This window comes from Pteropus alecto, unplaced genomic scaffold, assembly GCF_000325575.1.
Source record: "Pteropus alecto unplaced genomic scaffold, ASM32557v1 scaffold7, whole genome shotgun sequence".
NCBI lineage: Eukaryota > Metazoa > Chordata > Mammalia > Chiroptera > Pteropodidae > Pteropus > Pteropus alecto.
Window position 1 is genome coordinate 41,554,395 of NW_006494614.1, and position 27,524 is coordinate 41,581,918.

General features: G+C 44.3%; 1 protein-coding gene across 14 annotated transcripts in view; it reads left to right on the forward strand.

Moving 5' to 3' along the window:
- The first annotated feature begins 3,577 nt into the window (after positions 1–3,577).
- The window catches only part of TRERF1 (transcriptional regulating factor 1), a 188,483-nt gene continuing 164,536 nt past the window's right edge, over positions 3,578–27,524 (forward strand). For 3 of the 14 annotated variants that reach the window (XM_015600579.2, XM_025042785.1, XM_006926553.3), the window contains exons 1-2: positions 3,579–4,186; positions 4,604–4,688. The gene's annotated coding sequence lies outside the window, so the exon portion shown is untranslated. Of the gene's footprint in view, positions 4,187–4,270; positions 4,341–4,603; positions 4,689–27,524 lie in introns of those variants that run through there. The other 11 variants (XM_006926552.3, XM_015600578.2, XM_006926554.3 and 8 more) reach the window with 8 other exon arrangements.

Genomic DNA, 27,524 nt, shown 5'->3' on the forward strand with positions numbered 1-27,524 from the left:
GATTGGAGAATGGAGCCCTGGACATAAATTATTAAACAGGCACCCAGGGAGTCCTCTGGAGGACTTTAACCGTGTCTTCTGAAGGCTAACCCTGGTTGTCTCTACAGAAGGAAAACCACTGGGTGGCAGACAGGGTGGGAGGGAGACTTCTCAATGTTTATTTGAATTTGGAACTATATGAATGCATCAAATCTATTCCAATACATGAATTGCATTTTTTTTTTTTTAAAAAAAACCTCTTTTACCATGGGGATAACTGCTGAGAATGGGAAGACTAGGATATAAAATCATCATCATCATCATCATCTCCTGAGGGAGATGGATGGTGGTGGTGGTGGAAGAAATAAAAGAGAAAAAAAGACAAAAAAAATTATTAATCTCCTTACATTTTTTGCATCCCTAGGAGGGCTTTGGTCATACAAGGTAGGACTTGTACCAGGATTGGGACTATTTCAGCTTGACTTGGATTTCAAAGACTCAAGGTAATATTTTAATTTCAGCCATTCTCTCTGACACTCGTTCTGAGTCTACAACCAGTAGTCACAGATTTGGGACTATTCACCCCCTTGGATTGTCTTCAAGCATATGCATTGTTGAGGGTTGAATCTATTGGCTAAATAAGATGTTTGTGTATTGTCTGTGCATTTCCCAGGTTTTTAGGCCATAGATCATTTCTGATGCTTAAATTAGTTAAGACTCTAGGGACTTTATTTTCTAGAGTCCTTGGGAATGGAGAAGGCACATAACTCTACTCAAAAATAATCACGAACTTGCCTAGACAATGTCCTAAGATCTTAACATATATTAACTCATTTAAACTTCATAACACTACACCGTAGGTACTATTATTCTGGTTTTACAGGCAAAGAAACAGAACCAAGTAAGATTAAGTAACTTGCCCAAGGTCGGAGCCTGCACAACTAACCATTAGGCCATACTCTGATGGCAGTGGGCCAATAATGTAAGGGGTCTTTCGAAGGTGATGCAAGCATCTTTGGCTGTGTGGCAGCAATACTTTGAGTGCCAAATCCCAAATCCTTCCCTCTCAGCAAATTCTGGTTTAACAGCAGGAAAAACCAGGGCGTGAATTTCCACATTGACCTCGGGCAATTTACTTGCTCCCTCTTAGCTTCAGGTTCCTTATCTGTGCTAGAGAGTTGTTTTAGGTTGGTTAAAAGACCTCTCCTCGAATTACGTGTGTGTGTATGTGTGTATTGGGGGAAGGTGGAGGGGCTGAGGTTTCTGGGCAGTGCGCTGCTTTTCTCAGGTCTCTTGAGGAAACAGGGTGTTTTGAGGTTCTGTCCTGGCCAACTCCCTCCTAGGAAGTCAGGCACCCAGGCCGTGATGGTGCTCAAGGTTGGCTAGTCTTCCTCCGCGTGGAAAAGGGCTGCTACCGGAGCCACTCCGACCTCTGCCGGGAGGTCTAGGGTGGGTCTTTTCCCCGGGTGAGTTAGAGATGATTGTATCCTCAGGCAGACTTCTTGGAGGTAGTGACAATTGAGTCCAGTCCTGAAGGTCTAGCAGGAGTTAGTAAGAAGAGGTAGAGGGGGAAGTGTTAGCGTCCCCCACCCCACCCCCAGCCACAGAACAAAGAAACACGACCCGCTTATGGTATAGGAGGAGGAGCTGTGAGAGTGGAGAGGTCTGTAGAAGCGAAATCACTAGGGGGCTTCATAGCTTGGCTTTATTCTAAGAGCAATTGGGAGGGGTTTGGAGAAATGTAGTTAGGAGTTTTAGGATTCTAGCCGTTGCGAAGAATGGGTCGGAGGGGAACAGGAGGCTATCACAGAAAGCAGTTAGTCTGAAAGATGACCGACGACTGAGGAAATGGGGGTGGTGGGGACAGAGCATCTGAGCCTTTCTCAGTACCCGCGACACTGTGCGCTGTGTGGAAGGGCCCGACAGGGGAACTGGGCCCCAAGGCGGGGCTGGGCGCCGGCTAAACTCTCGTTGAGCAAAATTAGCCAGAGCCCCCTCCTCTGTCGGCGGCTCTCTGGTCCAGGCGCCCCAGAATTAGAAGGGTTATGCTGAAGACGGAGAACCGTTACCCCTCAAAATACACAAAACCCTCGGCCACTTTTGGCAGCAGCCTCCTCCGCACATGACCTCATGCTTTAAGCTCCCATATAGCCTTCCCCAGCCCTGTCCACACCCAGCGCCGAGTGAGGGTAGAGTGGGGGACAGTGGTTACTATCTGGGGAGCGCGAGCACCTTATTTACCCTGAGTGAGATGTGCAGGAGGGGGCACAACGATCTCTCCAATACTGCAAAAAGCAAAACAAAACAAAACACCATGGTTTAACTTTCCCTAGAGCAAAAGACTCGTTGTCGTAGGCCCTCCATGAGACGGATGCCTCCAACCCGACTCGAGGTGGTCTGTTGAGCCGAACCACCTTTGGTTCACGTTTCCTCGGGCCAGGAAAGACGCCTGGAAATGCCGGGGTCCCGGGCTGGAGCACGCCGTTGCGGGACCTGGGGGTCTGTCCTGCTCTCGCCCTCCTGGCGCCGCCGAGGTTTGAACCCTGGGTTCGCCTTTCAGTCCGCGCCCTGCCCCCTGCTCGCAGCTGCTCTCGGTTTGGGTGCAGCGGTTTCCCCCGCAGAGGAGGAGGAGACTGCGCGAGGAGCGACTCCCGGCTCGGGTTTCCGCACCAATGCCGAGCAGCCCCGGGCGGCCCCCGGCGGCCGGCCCTCCTCCCCGGCACCACGTTCCACAGTCATGGCGCGCGAGGAGGGGCGGGCGAGCGCGCGCCGCGGCGGCACCCGCGCCCCCTTCCCTCCGCCGCCTCCCGGCCCGGCCCCTCTCCTAGGCAACCTCCCTCCCCGGCCTGCTGCGCCGCGGAGATGGAGACCCTCCCCAGAGAGCTGCATTTCCAGCGCCGCCTGCTGCACCCGCTCCCCGCCCCCATCGGGGTGGAGGGATGGAGTCGCGCGCTTCACGAACCTCTAGCTCCTTCCCCGGAGCCCGGGCCTCTCCTAGCCTCGCTGAGGTGGGGGTGCAGTGGGGGGTTAGGCGCAGACCGCCTCCCCGCAGCCCACCTAGACTCTGGCATCTTTGCAACCCCTTTAACAAAATAAACCCAAAACCCGAACCCCAGTCGTTAGATTGCAAAGCGCGTTACAATAACCGGGACGGCTACGCAGGAAGCAATCCTGCACTGGTCCGGGTCTAAGGCAGCAGCTTCCCGGCCACGCCGCCTTCTGCTGGGCCTCGATTTTCCGGTCACGCCGGAGAGTCGGCCACGACTCGGGACTGACAGGTCCCGCGCGGGGCCGCGACGCGGTCCGCGCCCCCCACCCCCCATCCTCGTCGAGTCTCGCCAGCCTACAAAAGGTGCAACCTCACGCACATGCAGAGCACACAAATAAGGTCGGCAGCGCATCGCCGGGAAGGCTGCGAACAATGCGCCGGGCGGCCCGCGCCCGCCAGAGCGCGGCGCCCCGAGGGACATGGGGCGTGGGTGGGGGCCGCGGCTGAGGACCCGCCGGCCGCGGCGCTGGACACCTTACTTCCTGCTTCCCTGCCCGCGGCCAGACCCAGCTCTGCGGAGGGATATCTCTACCCTCCTCTGAATCCCCCTCTCCCTTCCCCCGCCTTCCCTCCCCTTTTTTGCTTCTGCTCCCCCCCCACCCCGCCTTTCTCCTTTTGCAAGAAAATAATTTGACAGTCGATTTGCTGACAGGGGAGGAATTTGCATCCTGGATTAAAAAAAAAAAAAAAGGCCGAGAGGAGCTTGGGAACGGTTGCTAGGGGTGGGTAATGGGTGAAAAAAGGGAGGGGGGCGCCGGGGAGCGGATAAGGGGGAATAAGGGAGGGGTCGAGGGTGGGGAGCAATGCAAAAGGTAAGGCCAGGTTACCGCGGCTCGGCCCCGAGTGGGCTGCGGCCGGGGGAGGGGCGAGAGATACATATGTATTTCTGTCTCCCTAGCACACCCCCTTCCCTCTAAGCGATGGCTGAGAGGCGGTGCATGCAGATGGGGAGTAAGTTTCCTGAAGGGGAGGGTGGATGCACGCGCGCAGCCCCGCGCTGCAAATTTCCACCGGGGAGGGAGAGTGGCTGGATGCGGAGAGTTTGGAGTTGCTTGCGGCGGAGGGCAGGAAGGGGAGCAGGGCCGGGAAGGGGGCTGGCGGGCGCTATATCTAGGAGTAAGTTTCCAGGATCAGGAGAGCCTGCACGCTTGCTCGCTAGTAAGTTTCTGGCCGGGGAGGGCGCGTGGGGAGGAGAAGAGGGAGGGGTACATGTATATAGAAGGGGGGAGGGGGGAGCAGATTTCCTGCGGGGAGGCTGAATGCATATGGAGAGTAGATTTCCTGAAGGGAGGGTGAGGCGTAGACGGACCGAGTAAGTTTCTTGCTAGGGTGGTGGCGAGGTGGTGGGTTGGTGCTTTGGAAAGCCGGAGCTTCCTACCCGGGGTGGGGGAGCTCTCTGTTGGGTTGCAGGGGGTGCGAAGGGCCAGGTTCCCTGCTGGGCAGAGGGGCTTGCATCTGGGGAGTATGTTTCCTGGCGGAGCGATATTTGTTTACAGGCTGAGGGCAGTACTGTAAGTGAGTAGCGCTTGGAGAAGGCGGCTCTGACATAAATTAATATTAAAATTACTCCATCAGCTTTGCTCGCCCCCCATCTTATCCCCCAAGCGGAGACTGGTCTTCTTGTCGGATTGCCCATGCACTTGTTGCAGAAACAGCCAAGGTAGGCAAGAAGCTTATTAAGTTTCATTTTTAAAAAAATTAGTTGGGGGATGCTCCGTGAGAAGACGGAGGGGGGAGGGGAAGGGACAAAGTGAGGGGTCAGAGAAGGAAAAGTCTCCCCGACTTCTTTACTTTCAGTATGTTAACAGGCCCTTCTCTCTGCTTCCCTTCTCCCCTCTTTGGGCTGCACGGCATCCCAGAAAAGGGGGAGGGGTAAGGTGGGTGCTATAATTGGCAGTCCCGGCTTAAAGGGTGGTGGTGGGGCTTGCAACCGAAGGTTGTGATGTTATAAAGCCTTCATTCTTCCAGCCAAGAAACCGCAGGACCCTAGGGATGTGCCTTTTGGGGTTTTTGACATGATGAATATGTGTATGTATATGCGCCTGTGGGCTCTTTGGGGGTCGGTACCCCCCCAGAAGTTAAAGTGGCCACCCAGATGGGAGAAATGTGTGAGGAGGGGGGAAACCTGCCCTGCCACTCCCCAACTTCAGTTTGGGAAAGTGAGAAGTTGCTGCTGGTGGTCTCAAGAAATAGATATTAGAAAACAACACAAAACCACCCATTCACTGGCGGAGGCCGAGAGCACCTGGCGGGCAGCCTCTGGCCAGCAGCCTCTGGCCAGCACTGAGCTGGAGCATGTGCGCCTGCCATCCTTAGGTTAAAAGAAAATGACTTCTGATTCCTCCGAGTGCCTTCGACTGGCCTGTTAGAGCCAGCTTTGTGGAAACTCTTCTCAAGCTAGATGCGGCTTTGGCAAGTGAACGGTGTTGAAGCCGGTTGCTAACAGCATGGCCTGAGCTGTCTGGTGAAGTGCATGGAAGTGATGCCCAGGAATGATGGATTTAGGGATGGCTGAAGAGTTCTTTAAAAAATGCCTCTCGAAAGCCGACTGGGTGCACTTTTTAACAGACCATGGAGCAGAGCTTTAAGAAAGGAATTATCAGTTGTCCCAGTTGGTATCAACCTTGTGCATCACAAACGGTTTCAAGAAAGCAGTCCGGTGAGGGACAATGTGGTTTTGATGACCACTGAAAAGACGACAAGCAGAAATATTCAGCAGTTAACTAGTTAACCAGCAGTCTTTGCTTTTCCTTGCCTCTGTTTTCCTGGTCTTCAGCCTATGGGTTTCTGCAGATGGATTGTAGGTCTTGGCTGTCAGGTACCTGGATTACATGGGGAGTTTTAACTTTGCCAGGATAATTTTAGCCCCAGAGGTTCAAACCCAGACATGTTTAGTAGGGTCAGGGAGTAAACTCTAGGCGCTGTGGTTAACTAAAGGTGGTTGAGCTTTCTGCAGTTCTGTTGTCAGGCTCAATTCTAGCAGGGGAAAAAAATTTTTTTAAAAAAGATCTCTCTAAATATTACTGCTGGACAGTGCTTTTTTTTCCTTTCCTGTCATCATATTTCCAGATTGAAAATTTGATATTTGGCAGCTTGAGAGTTAGTTAGGAATTAAATATTATTGCCACTTATCAAATGTTCCTAACTAGGCATTAGTTAAACAAATTAGCTCTTATTTTTTCCCTGATGAAAATCTGAGTCTGGTTGGTGTATATGTTGGGAGAGTAAACACAATCTTTATGTGTGTTTATTCCAGGGTAGTGGAATTGTTGACATGTCTACCCTCGAAGCCAAGAGCAGCCATTCAGTTTTTTTTTCTTATATTTATGAGACTTATTTTATTGTCTTGCTTCGGCCATTAATCAAGTCACAGTAGCTTTTTTTTTTTTCCTTTTCTGCTGGGAATGTTCTTGTGGTAATAAAGATTTGAAGGCCTATGAATCATAATTCATTCTTTTTAAAATATTGCGGTGATTGTCAGGATTTGATTTATAGGAATTGATACTGAGAGTGACACACCTCTATGGGCCCCGCCCTTTTAGGCATGTCCATTTTCGCCAAAGGATTGTTTTAAAGCCAGTTTGACATCTCAAAAAAGAGAGCTTCCCTTCTGCTTTATGGGCATTGAGAAGATTAATTTTACAGGTTCTATAGTAAACATGGGTCTTTTCACAGCTTTGTAAGCAGGCTTTCCACATAGAGGCATGTGTTAATAATCACATAGCATTTATGTGAACTTGCTGTGAAAACAGTTGTTCTGAGTGGAAAGTACTCAGTTTTGCCTCCTTTAATCTGCTTGGGCCTGAGGTTTTTGTTGAGGTAGGAGCATTAATTATAAATAAGGGGACTACTGCTTATATAATAAAATGTGTTGTCACAAAAACAAAACTTATTAATATTCTTTTTCTCTTTGATGGTTGGGTTGGTCATAATAATCAAAAGCATTGTTTTTATTTGGGCGGGGGAGAATATAAGGATTCTCCATAAAGTGAATTAATCAGAAAGTGTTAACATTGTCTTGCATTCAGTAGTTGGTTCAAGTTTACAGTATTTGTAAATACTGTACAGTATTTGTACTGTATTTATAAAGTGGCAAAAGAACTTTTAAGGTGGTTTGATGCTCAAAGCAGGTGAAAAACGTCACTGAAGTGAGGAGGGTACCTTTTTCTAGCATTTCTGGGCTTTGTATCTTTCATATTAAAAATGCACGGTTTGATCTGTGAGTTCCATTCGTGTTTGAAATTCTATGACTCGGTCTTGTGGAGAGAGGTCTCCAGAGGTCTCTACAGTGTCTTCCTGGGCCAACGGCCAAATTGCTTCATGGACTTGGGCGAGTTGATTAACTTCTGTTTTTGTCTTCTCATGGAGAGAGTGGATTTGAACACTGGCATTCCAAAAAAGACTCTTGAGTGGCCTGCTAATCTTGACCATCAAACGCAAGAAAATACTTATGCAAGTCTGCTGCCATCTTGGGAAAAAAAGTGCATGGTTGATACCAATTATATGTGCTAATAGAGAGTGGGGCACATAATCCTAGGCACCAAAAATAATTTCAGTTCATCTTGGATGTTTCCGCTGCAGCCAGCTGGTTCACCTGGCTAATTATGCTTGGTCAAGCCTAAGGTTAATTGAGCAGTTATTCCCAGGCAACGTTGGAGGGGGTAGTCTAGGGGATCAATGGGAAACCAGAAAGCCTAGTGTGGCGTTACCCACTTTCTGTGGAGAATTCACATGTGGGTAATTGGGATTTGTTTGTATATTTGTGATAGAGTTCATGATAATGATACTGTATTGCTGTCGCTTCTGGCCTATCATATATTTCACCATGGGCAGTTTTTGGGGAAAGCTCTTGATATTTTTATTGACTTTGAACATTGACATGAGAAGTAAGGATTCAGACAAGTAGCTCAGACCCCAGGCAGTACAAATGGGTGCTGATCGTCCTGCTCTAAAAGCAGTTGGAATTCAGTTCATTTTATTTCTGACTTCATAAAACTGTGTGATTTATGGAGGAGAGAGGATTAGAATCAGCTGGGATCTTGTGAATTAGTAATATTTCTGAATTTACATGTTGGAGGGGAACCAATAAAGTAAAGGGGAAACTAAAACATAGTCGATTTCTTTTGTGCTGAGAGGGAGACGAGAGCCAGTTGGATTCCAGTTATTGGCATGCTTTCACAAGGGTATGGTGGCATTTTAAAGAATACTGTAAGTTTGGTTACATGAGTTTGATCCCATGGCTCTCTTAATAATCTTTTCTTCTGGGTTAAAGAAAATACACAACAAAGAGCCCCAGTGATATTTTTCTAAGAATTTTCAAGTGCTCAGAGCAGCTACCTATAGGGTCTTCTGGTTAATTTGTGTTTACTGAGGAAATGGATGATTTTTGCTTTTTTCCTCATGGAAGACTACAAACTGGAGATGAGTGGAATATGCTAAGCTATTGGGCTGTTGGTTCAGCAATATTAAAACTTTTTTTTTTTGGATAGAGAGTAAGGGGAAAAAGAACCTGTGTGCCTAAATGGCAGTGATAATTCTGAGCTCATAGAATATAAAACATGTATTTGTGCCATAACCGGCTCTTGTTTATTCATTTGTACTTTTGGCAGCTCCTTACTGAGCACCTACTATTTTCTAGGCACTGTGTTAGGGCTCTGGGAATATGTCGATAATTCCAACGGACATAATTCTCTCCCTCTGCCCCTCACCCCCAACCAACTCTGCAGTTTATAGTCCAGAGGGGAGGTGGACATTTAAGGAAATACATATTGCAAAATGTGATAAGTGCTCTGATGAAATCCCCGAGACAGTGACCTGGACTTACTTAGCTGAAGTAGCCTAGAAAAGCCTCTCTGAGGATTGGAGGTGAGGCGAGACAGAAGGCGCCAGCCAGAGGAGAGCCCGTGTGGAAGGACTCTGGCTTTGGGGGGAACTGAAAAGAGGCAAGGATGGATAAGGCGGAGGGAGAGAGGGCAGCACGAGATGATTGTGCAGGGCTCTGGGGGCCTTGAAAATGTTTGGATTTCGTTCAAAGCGTGGTGGAAAGTCACTGAAAGTTCGCAGCGGGAAGTGACACCTCCTAACTCATGCATTGGTAGAGAGGGGCAGGTATAGAATTGGGGAGCACAGTATAAAGGCAGTTGGAGCAGGCTAGGTGAGGAGGTTATAGGAGGTGAATGGAGGGGAGCAAATAGATGTGAAATGCACATTAGAGGTACAGTGGGCAGGGCTTGCTGATAGATTTGGTGAAGTGCCGGAAGGAGGAGTAGGTAATAGTTTGAGCAGTTGGGTGGATGGGTGGTGCTGTTTGCTGAGATAGGGAAGAGGGAGAGAGAGGAGAGCAGAATAGAGCCGTTTCAGTTTGGGCACCATTAATTTTGAGATGCCTGTTAGACTCCAGGTAGAGATGTTAGGTAGGTGGTCTGATAGAGCATCCAATGCCAGAGGAGTGGCCAGGCAAGAGATGAAAACGTGGGAACTATCAGCCAGGGGGTGGTATTCTAGTTCAGGAGACTGAATGAGAAGTCCTAAGGAGCCTGGAGAGAGAGAGGAGAAAAGGCAACGTGTATGTGGGTGTGAGTGATAAAGCCGGAAAAAAATCACCATTGGATTTGGCAAAATGGAAGCCATTGGTGACTTTGCAAAGAACAGTTTCAGTGGAGCGATGGAGGAGTAGGAACAAGACTGGAAGGAGTTTGGTAGGGGAATGAGAGGTGAGGAACTGGTAGTAGCATGTGTAGACAACTTTTGGGCAAAGCTTGACCATGAAGGGGAGGCAGAGAAATGGAGCAGGAGCTGGAAGCATGTGTGGTAAAGGGAAGGATTTTTTTTTTGGCTGGTGTGGGGGAAGAGTGTTGGTGGTATATTTGTGTGCTGATGGCAAAGGTCAATGGAGAGGGTGTTATTAAGAGCGATGGGTTGTATCAGCCGAGCAAAAACCTTCGAGGTCTGGGGGCAAATATCTGGCATTTCCTGGGGGAGACATTTCCTCCATGTGGCTGGAAAGAAAATCAGAGAACAGCAAAGGTGCAGGTGAGGGGAAGGTGAGAGAGCTAGCTGTGTGTGGACCCCGAGGTGTTCTGCCTCTCCATGCTGATGCTGCTCCCTCCTTGGGAAGAAGGGCTTTGGACTCAAGACTTGACTCTAGCTGGAGATTGCAAGGGTTAAGACTGCATCAGAAAATTGTACTGCATTTTTTTTTGAACATTTGACTGCATTACTGAGCAGTAGAGAGGAAAGAGCGGATTCTTTCGCTTGGAGAAAAGAGTCTTCAGTTAATGTAATTTGGGCCTCACATTAGATTTATTTGAAAACTATGATTGGAAAAAGACATCTGTGATTTTTAACCCTTTCAAAAGTTGGTGGGCACTGTATCATATGTTTTAAACGAGAAGCTCCAAAAAATGGCAAAGCTCTCCTTTAGGCTGCCTTTCACAAAAATATGCCTTAGACTACCCACCTCTGTGACCAGCCTGGGGTCTGCATGGGAGGTGGGTGGGTAAGGAGAGAGCCAGAAGACCTGGTTTGGGGTCCAGATCTGTCTTTGGCTCTGGACAAGTCAGCCTCCGAGCCTGTCTCCGCATCTGCAAAAAGAGGGTGATACCATCTGTCGCCTCTCCTCTTAGAGTTGTGAGGATGGAATCAGATAATATACAGAAAGTGCTATGTAAACTGTAAGAGGCATCGTGCGTACAACAGGCAGCAGCGAGGTGAATTGATCTTCAGCCAGATCTCCTTTTCAGATATAAAACCTAACAACCAATGAAACATTTCCCTTAATTTCCCAAACCTCATACCAAAAACTGTTCACCCTGTCCACTCCCACTGATGGTTCTCCCTTGAAGCTACTTTCTTATTTGGAGTTTTTAAGTCTTCTGTGATCCCTTTAGCGAAACTGCTCTCATTGTTGGAAGGCTGGCATTAGAATGCTGGCCGTGAAATGCTGGTCAATGTAGGTTCAAATCTGATGCCATATTTAGAATTTGAGACCTTTCCATCCAAAGGGCCAAATTAGCTTGGTTTGTACTGGGTGCAGGGGAACCTTGAACTTATCCAAGAAACCTACTGTGGTCCCAAGGTCTAGCAGTCTTCATTTGCATTCAGTGTTTGCTTTGCAAATGAAGACTGTTTTATAAAGCTGAGTCTACCTGAAAACAGCCTTTAGCCCTTAGTCTTACTGTGTGTGCTGGAAAGTCATTTCCAGTTTTAAAAAACACCCAGTGCTTTTTACTAATGGGACCCATGGCATCTGCCTAATAGGGCGAGGCTGGCTTTATCTTTCCTTCTTTCTCTCTTTCTCTTTCTCTTTCTCCCTCCCTTCCTCTTCCTTCCTACTCTCTCTTTCTTTCTTTCTCTTTCTTTCTTTCCCTTTCTTTCTCTCTGTCTTTCTGTCTTTCTGTCTTTCTGTCTTTCTTCATTCTTTTCTTTCTCTCTTTCCTTCTTCCTACATTAATTTTTATTATGAAAAATCTTTAAACATGCACAGAAGCAGACAAACTAGTATAATAAACTCCCTTGTATCCCTCACCTAGATTCAGCAGTCGGATTTTGCACACCTGTGGATAATGGGACCTCTCGTGTAATAAATACAAGTTGTCAGTTTTGAGAGATCGGTGGAACCGATATCAGTCTGGTTTCATGGGGGAAAAATAATCAACAAAAAATCAGAGAGAGAGAGGAAATGGATGCCGTCACTGAAATAATTAATGTTTACCTAGCATTTTATAGGTCCAAAGCCTCTTTAGCATGTCTTATTTTATCTGTGTCTTGTTACAGTCATCGGAGGTAGATAGTATTCTAATTCTGTAGCTGAGAAAAGTGAGGTTCAAGAAGTAGAATTGAAAAAATACGAATATGTGATTAACCCAGAGTCACATGTCCAGCCAGCATCCAAAGTCCTGGTTTAATGCTAGAATTTGAATGGTCTCCAAATTTGATGCACTCTCAAATAGATAATGCTATACAGTGATAAATAAAAATGTGACACAGAATATATGCAAAAGATCATGCAAACCAAGCCGATCATCTGGGAGTTTTGGGCTTGGTACTTCAGTGACCTTAGTTGGAAACACTCAGATGATTTAAGCATGTTTTGGGCATTACATTTTTTAAAAACTCGAATCGTCTGGCTCATTCTGGAGCACACAACTTTAAGGCTGCCTCATAATTAAAGCCAAAACTTGACTTTAACAAATCGCATGGCTATTCTCCATCAGCCTCCTACTTTCAGGCCTGTCCCTTCTGTGGGGCCCCTCTCTGAAGGAACAAGGACAATCTATGGTCATTTCTACCTAGTGTGGCCTTTAGTCTTCAGGCTCTGGCTTTGGACATAACTGGGCCCTCAGCAGTTTGCTACCTCAGAAAGCTTCCTGAGGGTGCCAAGGCTTTTTGTCATAACAGAGGCTGCTCTGAGGGCCTCTCCATGTCTTTGGGAAACTGCCTCAATCTAACTTCTTTGAAAGATTTTTTTTGAAAAGGAAAAGAAAAAATGGATTTGATGCCCAGGGAGTTTTAATAGGAGTGTCTCTTGAGTTGCCTCTGTTGTCATCACAATGGGAGATACCAAACTCCCTTAAAATTCAACTGAAAGATACCAGTAATGAGGCTGATTCTCAAGTATTGGGACTTGTTCATTTTTCTTTTTTAATTGGGTGAACACATGTGAGCCAAGGGGTTTTCATGGGGAGCCCACAGTAGGTAGGACATTTAGGGGCCTCTTTCCTTTTGAAGAATATGAGCTCCTTTAGAAACCAGTATGGAATTCAAACAATTTCACCGTGCAGACTCTTAGTCCTTAAATCTTTCTTGAGGGCTCTTATGTGCAGGGTTGTGGGTTAGGGCTTGAGGGGGTGGGTTTGAGGGGGATGCACTTGGGCTCCTGCAGCCCTGTCAGTCATACTTACCACTGGGCAAATCTTTCACCCCTTCTAGACTGGGGAGGGCAGAACTGGGTCATCACTCCTTTTTGTATCCCCAGCACCTAGCACAGAGCCTGGCACTAGTTAGTCCAATATAAATGCTTACTTATTTAAGAATCAGCCGGCCTTCTTCTCCTCCCCGCGTCTGGTTTTCTCTCCACCGATTCTTGATGGAGGAGAAATCAAGGCCTTTCTGCCACCAGGGTCAGTTCTTGCAGCTGCTGAAGGAGAGACTAGAGAAATGTTTCCTTCCCTCTTGCTTTCGTGGCCTCACTGCCTTTAGCTGGGGCGGTTTAACTGAGCTCTCAAATGCAAATGCGGCCCCATCCCCCATCCCTTTTAATAAGTGACATTTTGTTAAATCAGTTATTCAAGGCCTTATCTATATTTCTGTCTGTGCTGGCTTAGTCAAAATAGGAAAGAGAGTGAATATTAGATTTCTTCACCCGCCCCCTCCACCCTCCCTTTTGAGCAACTCTACGTAAGATTTCTGATAGGGGAGGGGTGCTGTGTCCTTGAAGAAGTAAATGCTGCGTGCAGAAAAAAATGTGGAGGGCTTTGACTTGTAGCGAATGCTGTTTTTCAGCAGCTGTGATTTTTCCATTTTTCTTTTTCTTTCTGTTTTGATTAGTGGAACTCATTGTGCTCCAGGGTTGGAATTACGTTGGGGGAGGGCTCTGAGGGAACAGCTTTTACTGGGAGAGCTCGAGTTGGGGAGGAGGAAGGAGAGAAGGGATTTATTGAAAATATATGTCTACTTCTGCTATGATAAAGCGGCAGGCATGTAAAAATGCAAGGGGGAAATCATTATTGTGGTAATGTAGGCAGAGCTCCGCTTTCTCATTAGCAGAGCTTAGCCCACGTGGAGGAGGAGGCTGCCGGGCTGCTTTGAGAGTTGGGGTATTCAATAATAGCAGAAACTCAGGGGATTGTCTCCATCCCCCCTGCTCAACCCCTCCAGCTGCCTTCTCCTTTCTTTCTCCAGTCAGTTTGTATGTAACCTTTTCAAAGCTGCTGGTTGGATTTCATGGTCTCTTTCCTCACCCCTGCCACCCCCAAATGCTGTAAAGACTTTAATTTTTAAAGTTAGAGAGAATTAAAATACATTTTCTCTTGGGAACTCAAGGAGAATTTGGCAACATATTGTGAGTCAGAGATTGGATTATATTCCCTGCATCCCGGAGAGCACCAAGAAGCGGCTATTTAGGGGTTCGGGAATTTGTGGATGCTGTGGAGGTATCCAGATGAGGGTTCCAAATTGCTTTAGTATGGTAACTACTGTTTGTAGAGAGCTTACTCTGTGCCTGGCCTTGTGCGGATGTGTTAGTCATTTCAACCTCACAACAATTTTAAGAGGCAGATGTGATGCCCACTTTTCACTTGAGGAAACGGGCTCAGGGCATTTCAGCACCTTGCTTAAGGAGGGGCAGGTGCTGAGTTGCCGAGCTGGTCCCCAGACTCAGGACTAACTCCGAAGACTGGTTGTTGTTCATTAGGCTGTGCTGCCTTTAAAAACTGGCTAGTTGCTTCCCTTGAGCAAACCTCTAGATTCTAGGAACCTGGACAAAATAGAGGCACAGCAAGGCCTGCTGTGGACAGTTATGGGTAGAGCGACCAGAATGTTCATGAAGACCTGTTCTGAGTCCCCGGACAGAGCTGGCATGCAGGAAGGTCAAGGTTAGAGACTCACATCTTTGTTAGAAGAGGTGAGTGCCCCGCCCCCATCCATGCCAGGCTACAGTGACTTTCCTGACTTGTTCATCAGGCATTTATTGAGTGCCTTCCACGTGCCAAGATTGTACCAGTGGCTGGAAATACCAGGACAGATAGAGACAGAGCTCACAGACTGGCGAAGGATGGTTATGAGAACATATACATATGATACGCAGTGATGCCTGCCTGGAAAAAAACACTTCGGGTAGTAGTAAGTTGGAGAGACTATGTAGAACAGCCAGGGAAGTCTTCAGAGAGAGGTGGTACATGGGTGGGGTTGTGTGGGTTCAGGGGGATTGAACAGCAGATGGTATAGGAAGCCGCATGCAGTCTGGCCTGAAGCATCACTTCAGGGTTGACCTATCTAACTTCATTTTCCATTACTTTCAGTTTAATTCTCTAGAACTGTGCTGTCCAATATGGTAGCCATTAGCCATGCAAGGTTATTTAAATTTAAGTTAATTAAAAATTAAATACAATTAACAGTTCAGTTCCTCAGTTGCACTAGCCACATGTCAAGTGCTTGGTAGCCACATGTGGCTAGTGACTTCCATGTTGGAGAGCATTATAGAACACTCCCATTAGTGCAGAAAGTTTTGCTAGCTGATGCTGCTCACAAACTTGGCACTGAGGTTTCTTCTGAATGGAATGTTTCTTCCTTTGTTCCTCACCTGGCTCACTCTCACTTCCTCCAGAGGGGTCCCCTAAATACCCCAGGCTGGGCTTCCATCCCACTGTCCACCTGGATTGCAGTGATCCCTTTCTGTGTCTGTCTTCCCAAAAGGACTTTCGGCTTCTTAAGGGTATAAGCCGGGTCTTGTTCATCCTTGTACCATGTCCTATTTATCATTGTGTCCCCAGCAACCAGCTGGGGTCTGGCACATAGGAAGTTCTCAGTGACAGTTGCAAGTGACGAGGGCCGAAGAGGTGAGCAGGGATTGGGCAGGGAGGACCTGGTGCCACATTATGGAGCTTGGTCTTGTCCCTGTAAGCATTGGGAGTAACTGAAGGGTTTGGAGTGGGGAGAGGCGTGTGGGGGAATAAGGTCAAGTCAGATTTATGTATAAGAAAGATTACTCTGAGAGGTGTAGAGGACAGGCTGGAGTGGCTGAGCCTGCAGGTTAAGAGCTCAGTTAGGAAAGTACTAGAAACACAGGGGCAAGTGGGCTAAGGATCTGGACTTTTAAGCCAGTGATGCCGAAGGAGTAGCATTACCATCTTGCCAAATCAGGGCCTCCTACTGTTTCTCTCTCATTTTGGATGTCCTTTTCAGTTTCTAAGGGAAATTGCAGAAAGAATTTCTTTTCACTTCTTCTAGGTCCCTCAACCTCTTCCCTTTTTGAGGCCCCTGGCCACTCTCTACTTTGTTGGTGGGCTGCCCTCTTCCCCGTGCCCCACGCCCTGTCTCACCTGTTCGTTTCCCCTCAGGGTAGGTCTGACTCATGTTGCCCCCTGTCTAAACCCTTAAGATGGAATCTGAGCAGAAGCTCAGAGCATAGAGGCAGGGGTTTCAGCTTTCTGTCTTCGTCAGCCTGTGCCAGATTCTTCTCCGAGGACACTTTTAGGGGCTTAAATTTAAGAAGCTTGTAGACAGTTTTGAGGAGGAGTCTGGGAAGTAAAGAGATCGATCTAGTCTCTTTGAGATAGTTAAGAAGGAAGCAGGGTGGCGAAATATAAGAGAAACATAAGAGGTTTATTTTCTCAAGGAAGTTGAGGCAATGTACTCTGGTGAACCCACATTGTGCATGTTTGGGGATGGGACACATTTCAAAATATAACAGCTACCTACTAAGTACAGGCGTGTGCCATCATTTTACATATATTACATCATTTAATCCTCTAAGCCAGGGGTTCCCAAACCCCGGGCTGTGGCCTGGTACCAGTCCATGGCCTGTTAGGAACCAGGGTGCACAGCAGGAGGTGAGCAGCGGGCCAGCGAGCGATGCTTCATCTGTATTTGCAGCTGCTCCCCAGTGCTGGCATCACTGCTTCAGCTCCACTTCAGATCATTAGATTCTCATAGGGGCACCCATTCCTGGTGCCAAAAAATGTTAGGGACCGCTACTCTAAGCAGCCCCATGAGGGAGGCCTTATTATCCCTATTATACAAGTGAAGAAATAGAGGCACACAGGGTTGAAGAGGCTTGCTCAGGTCTCATGGCTGGTAAATTGTAGAGCAGAGATATAAACCTAGGAACCATACCTGGATGACTGTAAAAGCAGGTGATTTACCCCTTTATCTTGCCTCCTGTTTAGCCTTACCAGTCAGTGTGGCCAGAGTTTTGTTCAGAAATGTTGCTGTTCAAATATGGTGGAAAGGGCACCACTCTGACCCTCTGGGGATGTTCTTGGACAGCAGTCGAACTCTCAGAGCGTATATTCCTTATCCTTAATACCTGTGCTTTACTGGCTGACGATGTTTATTTTGAGCATCAAGAGATAAAAGATGCAAAAGTGCTTTGAGAACTATAAAGCCGTATTCTTTACTCTTCTGCATCATTGTTTTATGAAGGGGTGAAGTTGTGTGAGGATTGGGTTCCAGCACCGTATCTTGGTTTTGGGTAGGATGTGTGTGGGGGTCAACACTGGCAGCTTCCAGAAGTGCTCAGATGTGAACGTGCTCTCAGCTCCACCCTAACTTGATTTGGGGGAATGGTTGGTGCCTAGGTTTGGGCTGCATAGTGGGTAGACCTTTGACCAGAATTGGAGTGCCCTGTGTGATCTTGAGAAAGTCACTTCACTTTCCTAAACTTCTGTTTCCTGAAATGGTCACATCTACTTGAATGTGTCATTGGGACAATTAATGGCAGAATATATACCATCAATCAACGCCTTGTAAGCCAGTTGGTGACACATATTTGTGGAATGGAAGTCATGGACTCTACAGTCAGAATGTCATGGCTCAGATTTACACAATGTTCTCTCCTGCTTTTAAGGCCTGAAGAAGACACAATTTAATGTTTCATTAGAACTAGACTTTTTCACTGAAGCTGTGTAAATGGTGAATGAGAGTAATTTACAGAACTATCTTTTTGAGAGGGAGATTACAAATAGTACATGCTAATTATGGAGAATTTGGAAAATATTGACAGGTATAAGGATGAAAATCAAAACAGTCTTTAATTACTTCCTATTAATATTTTAATAATTTCCTTTGGAATTTTTTTCAGACAGTATAGTCTGGCAATTATGAGTATAAGCTCTGAAGTCAGACTGCTTGGGTTTGATTCTGAGCCTTGACTCCCTGGAAGTAATGACAATGATCTGTAGGGCTGGGTGAGATAAAATGAGATGATACATGTGAATTATGTGAGGCTGTGCCTGGCAGATAGTAAGTTCTCAGTAAACATTAGTGATGATATTATGCTTTAAAATAATATTGGAGTTATTCTGAATGTACATTAATATATTGATCATTAAATATTCCTTGGAAACGATTTTTCTTAAATAGTTGTTTAGTAGCCTCTCAAATGGAGTCTATGTTCAATAAATATTTATGGAACACCTACTGTGTACCAGGTACTGGGTCCCATAATTTATTTAGTTAGTCTCTATTATTAGACATTTAGCTTGTTTATCATTTTTGACTATTATAAATAATGCTTTGATGAACATCCTGGTACATAAATTTTTGATCACATCTCAGATTATTCTCTTAAGATAAATTCCTGGAAAGGAAAATTGCTATGTTAAAAAGAGCAGGCATTTTTAAGATTCTCGATAATATTTTCTAATTATTCCTAACAGAATTTAAGAATTAATTTTTTAAAAATTTTCTTCTTTCCTTATTGTTTTGGGTGACATTGGTTAATGAAATCCAGTATGTTTCAGGTGTAAGAATTAATTTTTATTCACACTATCAGCATATGAGTGTACCCACCTCATTTCATTAGCCCTAATATTACTGTTTTTCAAAAATGGTAATTCTTATGTAGCATGGACTACCTTCTGAACAAGACATTTTACTTCTCTGGGATTCTGTTCTTGCTGCAAGGTGGAGTACAAATGTCTCTTGCATAATAACTATTATTTATTAACTTAGCAAGCTCTTTGGATTTCTATTGTGGAAAGCCTATGAAGGTGACATGAATTATTATCAAAAGTGATTCTTTTTTGCCGAGTTAAAATTTCCTCATGTTTATGGAAAGACAATTTTAGGAGTGCTTCTCTCACCAAACAGAGGGAGTGAGCAGTCAGTCATTCCTTGTCTGGGGCACAGGATGTGTCAGATACCTGGTCTGTGTTAGCAGAGGAAGAACATTCTTCACTCATGTGAACAAATGTTGCTCATAATTGGCTGTGGAATTACAGGGTCTCTGTCCAATTTTCTAGGAATTTCTTTTTTTTGAAATTTATAAGAAAATGAAGGCTACTTTCACCTCCCTCAAGTATACTATAATATTTTTATATGAAACCCAATATTGAGAAAAAAATTGTTCTACTGAAAATGCTGAAAAATATAAAGAAAATGAAAACCAGTCATTATTTCATCATCTTGATAAACCTCTGTTTAAAAAAATTGTGTTTCTTTCTAGTATTTTTAAATGAATGAATGAATGAATGAATGACTGCATAGTTGGATGCTTTGTGTGTGTGATTTTTTTTTTTAGAGCCTACCCTAAACTAGTACTTTAACCATTTCCTGGACAATGCAAGCTTCTTACAACACTTATAATCCTTTTACTTCCTCAATGTCTTTTTATGTCTTATGATTTTAATTCTCTCTCTGTATATCAATCCCCATAAGACATTGTTTTAAAAAACCAATAATAACTTAGATTAAATCACATGTTTACTTTTTTGGTATTCTTCATTTCTTCCTTTATAACTATGCTCACGTTCCTCTTTCAGATTAATTTCCTTTTGTCTGAAGAACGGCCTTTAGTTTTTCATTTGTGTGTGTGTGTGCGCGCGCGTGCATGTGTGCGTGCACGGTGGAGGGTGTCTGCTGGTGTCATAATTCTCTTGGTTTTCGTTTGTCTGAAAACTTTTTTCACCTTCATATTTGGAGGATATTTTTACTGGATATAAAATTCTAGCTTGTCTCTTTTTAAAAACTACTTTAAAGATATCATTCCATTGTCTTCTGGCTTCCTTCATTTCTATTAAAAAATCATCTGTCAGTTTTATTGTGGTTCCTTCGAAAGTAACATATTTTTTCTTGTTAGCTTTTTTTTTTTTTTTTTAGCAGTTTTACTATGATGTGTATAAGAGTGTGTGTGTGTATTCCCCATGGAGTTTGGAGTGTTTCTAGAATTCATGGCTTGATTATTTTCTTGTCAGGTTTAGAAAAAATACTGCTTTTGCCCCTTTACTTCTCTTATCTTAGATTTCTTCATATATGTTAGACCCTTTTGTGGTATCCTATATGTTCCTGAAGCTCATTTTTATATTTTCTGTGCTTCAATATGAATATTTTTCCTACTGACCTATTTACTAGTTCACCAGTTCATCTCTCCTACTGTTTCTTATTTGATGTCAAACCCATCTATTCAATTCGTAATTTGTTTTTGTTTGTAAAAATTTTACTTATATGTAAATACTATACAACAATATTTATTTAAAATAGAAAATGTTTATATTATATATTTATATTTATAATAAAATATTAGGGGGGATTTTTTTAGTTTATTTTATATTTTTAATATTTTTTTAAAATTATAGTTAACAGACAATATTATGTTAGTTTCTTGTGTACAACATAGTGATTATATACCTTAAGAAGTGATTACGGTGAAAAGCATAGTACCCACCTGTCACCATACATAGTTATCACAATATTATTGATTGTATTCCCTATGCTGAACTTTCATCCCCATGACTAATTTTATAACTGGCATTTTGTTCTTCTTAATCTCTTTTACTGTTTTTGCTCATCTGCCCACCTCCTTCCCTACTCAGTTTGTTCTCTGTATCTCCGAGTTTGTTTTGCTTTGTTTCTTCATTTATTTTGTTTTTTAGATTCTACATTATAAGTGAAATAATAACAATATTTATCTTTCTTTTTCTGACTTATTTCACTTAGCATAATACCTTCTAGGTCCATCCATGTTGCAAGATTGCATTCTTTTTTTATGGCTGAGTAATATTCCATTGCATATATGTATCCCATCTTCTTTATCTATTTCCCTATCTAAGGGATTGTTTTTCACGATTGTGTTTTACTCTGTTAGGTCCTATTTGCGGACATATTTGGTTATTTTTGCTTAAATGCTGAGCATTTTACAGGAAAAATGTAGAGAGTCAGGATGTCAAATCACCTTGATTCAGTCTATTTCTGATTTGCCCTTACTTGTAGGTCAGGTCTTTATTAGAGTGTTTATTGGTAGGCCCAGATTTCCAAGTTTTGTTTCTCTTCTGTAACACCAAAATTTCTGCTTAACTTTTTGATCTTTTAACAATGTCTTTCTGCTTGGATTCCAGGGTCTAGCCCTCTACACACATGGCTTGAGTATCAGCAACTACCTTGAGGAGAAATCTGCAGAACCCTAGGCTCACTTCTGTGTGGTTCACTTTTCTCTGGGATCTTGGCCTGTCAAATCCTGGATGTCTTTGTAGCCCTGAACTCTAGATTTTGTCTTCTCAGTCCAGGAAGAAACTGCTGCAAGCTTGAATATGCTGCTTTTTATTTTACCTCAGTATTCCTTCTACCAGATGGGAAAATATCCTGAGGGAAAACATTAGCTGCTAATGTACACCTCACTGAGTTTCCCTTTCTTCTAGGAGCTTGGTCCCTCAAGTCCTAGCTGTTTTGCTGTGTTCCCATACTTTCGCACAGTTGTTTTTATTGTTTGGTAGCTTATCTACCTTTTATAGGTGTTCTATTGGGAGGGTTTAGTTTAATAGCTGTTATGTCATAATAGCCGAAAGTGAAGTCTAATTTTGTATCCTTTATTTGGCACTATAAGTATTTTTGTATCTTTAAAATTTTTTCATTAAGTCATTTTTAATATCAGCACAAAAACCCTTATGGCTTTTACGATTTTCTCAATCATTCTATTGTCAGATATTCAGATCATTTCCCATAATTTACTTTTATAAATAATGCACTAAATATCTTTGTGCCAGAGCATTTTATTAATATTTTAAAAGTATGGAATAGGAATTATCAGTTTAAAATATTAATCAGTAGTGACTGTTTTCGTGCATGTGTCATGTACATAAATAAAACTGTAGACCTTTTCTCTCAGATGGTTCAGAAAGAAGCTTCCCTTTTTCAAAAAAAGTGGTTTTCTTTCTTTGAAAATAATCTTGTAATGCTTATCATGTGCCAGACATTCTTTTACGTGTTTTATAACTTGTCCAAGGTCACACAGGTAACTCGTCCAGGATCACGCACTTATCCGAATGCAGAACTGTGCTATGCATTCTGGCTTTAGAGCTCATGCTTCTAGCAACTACACTGTATCACCTGGAGCTAATTGTTTTAATTTATTACTTCCTTTCTACCAATTTTAGCTTATCCCAGGGCTTCCCTAGTCTTTTCTTAATTGGGCATTATTTTTCTCTGCAGTATGGTTGCTGGGGGATGTGTGTGAATGTGGGGACAGTGTGGGGAAGGAGGTGCCGTGGACAGAAGTTGTTGTTGGTATTGGGGCTGTGTGATGGCAGCTCACTTTATAGATTGACCAGGTAAGATTGCCTGGTGGCTTGCAGTGAATCTGTCGGCGATCCCTGATGTGGATTTAATGACAGGGAACTTTCTCTTTCCATCTCTGGTTTGACTGGTTAGTGTTAGCTGGGCCACTGCCTTTGTAGTTCAGAGAGGAAGAGTAATCTTTCTTTTCCCTCTCTTCCCAGTTCCACTTAACATCAGGATAAAGAGTAAAGAGGTGTAAAGAGATACTCCTCTGATTGCAGTATCAGGCCACAGGCCAGCCACAGGGCAGCAAGGATTGAAAAAACTAAGTGCTGGTGCTTTGGATCTAATAAGCTGCAGAGAGAGGATGAAGAGAGTAAGGAACCTGTTGAACTTTGCCTCTCTTTGGAGCTTTCTGTACTTTTCCACGTATATCTCGATGCCTTTCTGTGTCATATTTTCCTGGTACCCATTCTCCCCTTCATCTTCGTACTCACCTTCCCTTTTGCGTCCAGTATTAATTTTGGAGGGAGGTAGCTAGGAGAATTGGTTGTTTTTCTTTGGATTGAGTTTATAATTTTTAGTTTATTAGAGAAGGCTTTGCAGGAAAAATTGCTTCGAGCCATATTTATTAAATAGTATCAAAGAAGGTTGCCAGGTAGAATGACAGGATGGGAAGAATTGAAGGGGGAACCTGTCCCTTCCTTGCTTACAACCCTTTAAGGCCACTTCTTAAGTCACTGAAAACCAGAGTCCTTACAATGGTCTGAAGACACCATGCCCCCTCTCAACCATGCTTCTGTCACACTGTTCTCCACCTTGCTGACCCTCCTCCAGCTGCACTGGCCTCCTGGCTATTCCTTGAACACACCCAGCATGTTCTTGCCTCAGAGCCTTTGCACAGACCATCATCCTCTCTGCTTGGATTGCTCTTCCAGAACTTAGATACCCATCTTCCTCGCTCTCTTCTCTTTTAAGTCTTTGCTCAGATGTCGCTTTCTTTTTGAGGTTTTTCTCACTGCTGTATTTAACACTGCACCCTGCCTCCTGCCTGATTTCCCCATCCTCTTATGTTTTTTTTTTTTTCCCAAAACAATTTAACCTCTAACATTCCATATAGTTTACTTGTTCATTATCTTTATTGCCTGTCTCCTCCCTCTTGGAATATGAGCCGCAGTAAGGGACCTTTGTGTGTTTGCTCACTGCAGCATCCTAAGCACCCAGAATCATGCCAGGCACCTAGTAGGCACTCAGTAAATGTATGTTGAATACCGGGTCCTTGTAGGGCCCCCAGCTCAAGAGACTTTGATCACATCTTAGAATCTGGAAAATCTCTTAGCCGGTAAGAATTTTTTTTTTTAATTAAGATTTTTATCATTGTCATCCCCTTCCCCCTTCCAGTTCATTTAAGACTGTTATGAAACAAAACTCATTATGCTTCAAAATCTGACAGAGCTGAGGCCCCGGGGAAAGTGAGAGGAGGCAGCAGCAGCGGGTGCTTTTTTCCATTGTCCCTCCTTGGTTTTCTCGTGTGGTTGGTTCACTTAGGACAAGCCTGAAGCCCGCCGGGTCCAGGAGAGCAGGGTTCCCAGCCCTCCCAGGGTAAATCTGAGGGAGAGTCTGTTGTCAGCCAGGGAGGAGAACCCGACGTTCCTGCAGTGAAGTTTCTCTGGTCACCGGTACTCAGGATGGAAGGAAAAAGGCAAGGTGGAGAGACAAGAGGAGAAGAGAGAAGTGAGGTCCATTTCCTGTGGTTCAGTTGCAGGATTAATGTCACAGGAGAAATTAGGAGTGTGGTCTTCCTCGAGTGTGACGTTTCGTTTTCGCTTAAAATAATGAGTGGATTTCATTCATTTGTTCAGCAGCAGTGTGGAGTGCCTGTTGTGGTGCAGACAGGCTTGAAGGGCATGTGGGCCTGAGACTGGAGTCAGATTTCCAGTCACTACTTATTCTGCAGGAGGGACTACCAGGGGACCTTGGATGTAACCCAGTGGCTCAGAGCCAGTGTGTTGAACTTCTCCTGGATCTGTGGGTTCCTGAGAAGTGGGATGGCCTGCTGGGAATAAGTAATGTGTGTGGAAGGGAGGGAGGAGGCGCAGCGGTCTGTGAGGAAGTGGCTTAGACTCCTCCCAGCATTCTTTTTGAAACATTTCCCTAAATGAATCCATGCTCAGGCTTTTCGTAGTTGGGGCAGACCTGTCCTCTGACTTCAGCAGGCCAAAGGTTTGTTCTAGGCCTCAGAGCTCCAGCTCTGAATCTCTTTTTGACTTTCGATTTTTCCTTATGAATAAAGAAAAGGAACTTAGTAATACTCTTGGATCATTACAAGAGTAGGTCAGTATAACAAAATTATTGATAGGCTCTCAGCGTGCAGTGGTGTCAGATGTGGCGATCTGAAAGAGGAGGCCTGAGGACAACCTTGGCTCTCAAGACCTGGGGTTTTACCCTCGACCACCCCTCCACCCCAGATATCTTGGTGTCTCATCTGCTAATAAAGTAACGACACCAACTGCCTTGAGTTTACCTCTTTTCATTTCCTCTCTCCTGTCTTCTGGTTCTAGGGCCATAAGAACTTCAAAAAGCCAGCAGCCAAATGATCAGCCTCTGAAAAATCTAGTTGGCAGATCTAAAAATATGCAGTTTCGTTATAATACAGATGTACTGATAAATTAAGGGGAAAATAATGGAGTTTACAGTTGTTTACCGATGCATCCTCTCAACCAGAAGCTACTTAGGAAATAAATGAAATGCTTTCACCCTAGTCAGTCTGGGCCTGTAGCTTAGCTGTTTAGAATATGAGGCTAGGGAGGCCAGAAGGCTGCTTTGAGTCCCACTTGGGTATTATTACAGCATCTTGACCTGTTACCCAGACTTGATTCCTACTACTAGCCAGATGGCCTGCCAAGCCCATACCTGCTGTTACTCACTGGAATGTGCATGACTTGGTGTGATCCATCTCTACCGTGGAAGAAACTGCTCTAGGCATACCTCCTACTGAGGATGTCAGAAATCCCGTGTTTTTTTTTTTTTGACATGTGAAAGAGCTTATTTCCTATTGGTTAAGCATTTGTTACTATGCATCCTAGGTAGGTAAGTACATAAGGTCTTCCTTCTTATGTATTAGCTTGATTTGGGTTTATTTGAAATAATTAATTCAATAAATATTGAATCCCCCACTATATGCAGAATAAACATAATGTAATATGTTTACATTAACTCAAGGATTGGCAAACTTATTCTGAAAATCTAGAAAGTAAATATTTTCAACCTTGTGGGCCATGTCTCTGTCCTAAGGACTCTGCCATTGTATCATAAAAGCAGCTATAGACAACACATAAATGGATGCGTTCCAAACTATTTACAAAACCAGGCAGTGGAATTTGGCAGGCAGGCCATAGTTGCTGATCCCTTCAACCCCTTTGTTAGAGAAAGCTGTGAGCAAAACAGAGATGATCATGACCCTTAAGGAGCTTTCATTCTTGCTGGGAATAATTCTTTGCTACTATTAGTAGCATTGCTTTGAAACCAGACTCATTAAAATAGTTGACAAGCAGCTTTGTTGTGCGGGTGGGGTGGGGGTGGGGCACATTAGAAACCTAAGTAACTTTACTAAAGGTTCTAATGAACACTCAGTTCTATTTATATTATCTGCCGGTGTCTGGGGGTACTGTGTGTGCTTAACTTGGCATGTAGACACTATTTTTGAGTTGCTTTTACCTCCACTTAACATAATTTCACATGCATGTTTCCATGCATTGGCCTGAATTGTATAATTTCAGTGGCTACATAGTATTTCTTGCTGAGTTAAGGCATGTCATGTGCCCGAGTATAGTAGGTATTTGTTAGATGTTTGTTTCCAGTTGCAGTAAAACCCTTTCAAAGTTGAAAAGGAGCTGGTTTTTGCAGAACCTCTACTGGTGGGAACTGTTGACTTGGGAGAACTCTGGGAGAACCAGGCATGTGATGTCCTTGTGCCAACCTCCTGAATGATGCCCAGCATCTTGCAGCCAGGGATATGTCAGATAAAGTGTGTTGTCAGTGCAGACATTTAAGTGACAGATTGACCCTTTGCTCAGCACTACTCCCCAAGTGCAGGGACAGCATTTGTGGGCTGTGGAACAAAACTTGGAGTCTGAAGAGTTTTGTGGGGGTTGACTGGGAGGGGAGGAGAGGCAGCCTCATGCAGAGAAGACAAACCCCAGGAGACAGGGTTGGCCGATGTGTGGAAAGGGTAGGGGTTCTGGGGTGAGACTGACCTTGATTTGACTCTGATTCTGGGTTTGCCCTTATGTGCTGTGACTGGGCACTTCCTTAGACTCTGAACCTGAGTTTTCTTTGCTATAAAATGGGGCTGCCTTATCCATTCTGTAGAAATGTTGTAAGGATCAGATGAGTAATCCAGTAAGCATGTAATACACTGCTTGACATAGAATAAGCACGCTATATAAATAATAGGTGCTATTTGGTGTGAAATGTGTGGTCCATGTTAGGCCCACAGTTCACAACAGTAGTTGTCGGTTTACTGTTATTGTTACTAAGGCAGTGCTGTGAATTGTCCTGGACCAAGACTGGATTTGATTCCATCCTCTGTGGACCTTTCTCTCCCTTCAGTCCAGGTTTGGAGGTTATACCTCATCACCCTTCCTCGTTTGATAACTCAGTTGGGGGAGACTAGACCCTGACTCATGAGCCTAGGCTTTTAATAAAATCAGGTTAGAGCCTGAAGACTAACTGGATAGTCTCATTTACTCAGCTATTCATGCATTCATTCATTCAACACATACGCAGAAGGCCTGCTTTGTGCCTGTTGTACAGTGTACAGTGGTGAAGAAAATAGGCCTGGCAATGGGCTTTAATCAAATAATCCCACCTATGTTTAATTATAGACTCTGATAAGAGATGTGAAAGAAAAGTACAGGGCATTAGGTTGGGAAAGGATGTCTCTTTTTATGAGATACTTAATTCTATTCACAATCAGGGAATACAAATCACAGTGAGAGTCCATTTTATCCCCATTCGATTGTCAGACATTAGGAAGCTGTGTAATAGTGAGTGTCGGAGAGGACATAGATTATATGGCCTCTTACATGCTGATGGTAGGAGGGTAAACTGATATATCCACTTCGATAAACAGTTTGGTCTTATTATCTTGTAAGTTGTACGTGCACATACTGCATGACCTGGCATTTCCCCTCCTAGGTATATAATAATCGTGGAAACTCATTTGTGTATTCACCAGGCGATGTGTACTAAGAAGGTTCCTAGTCGCACTGTTGATAACAGGAAA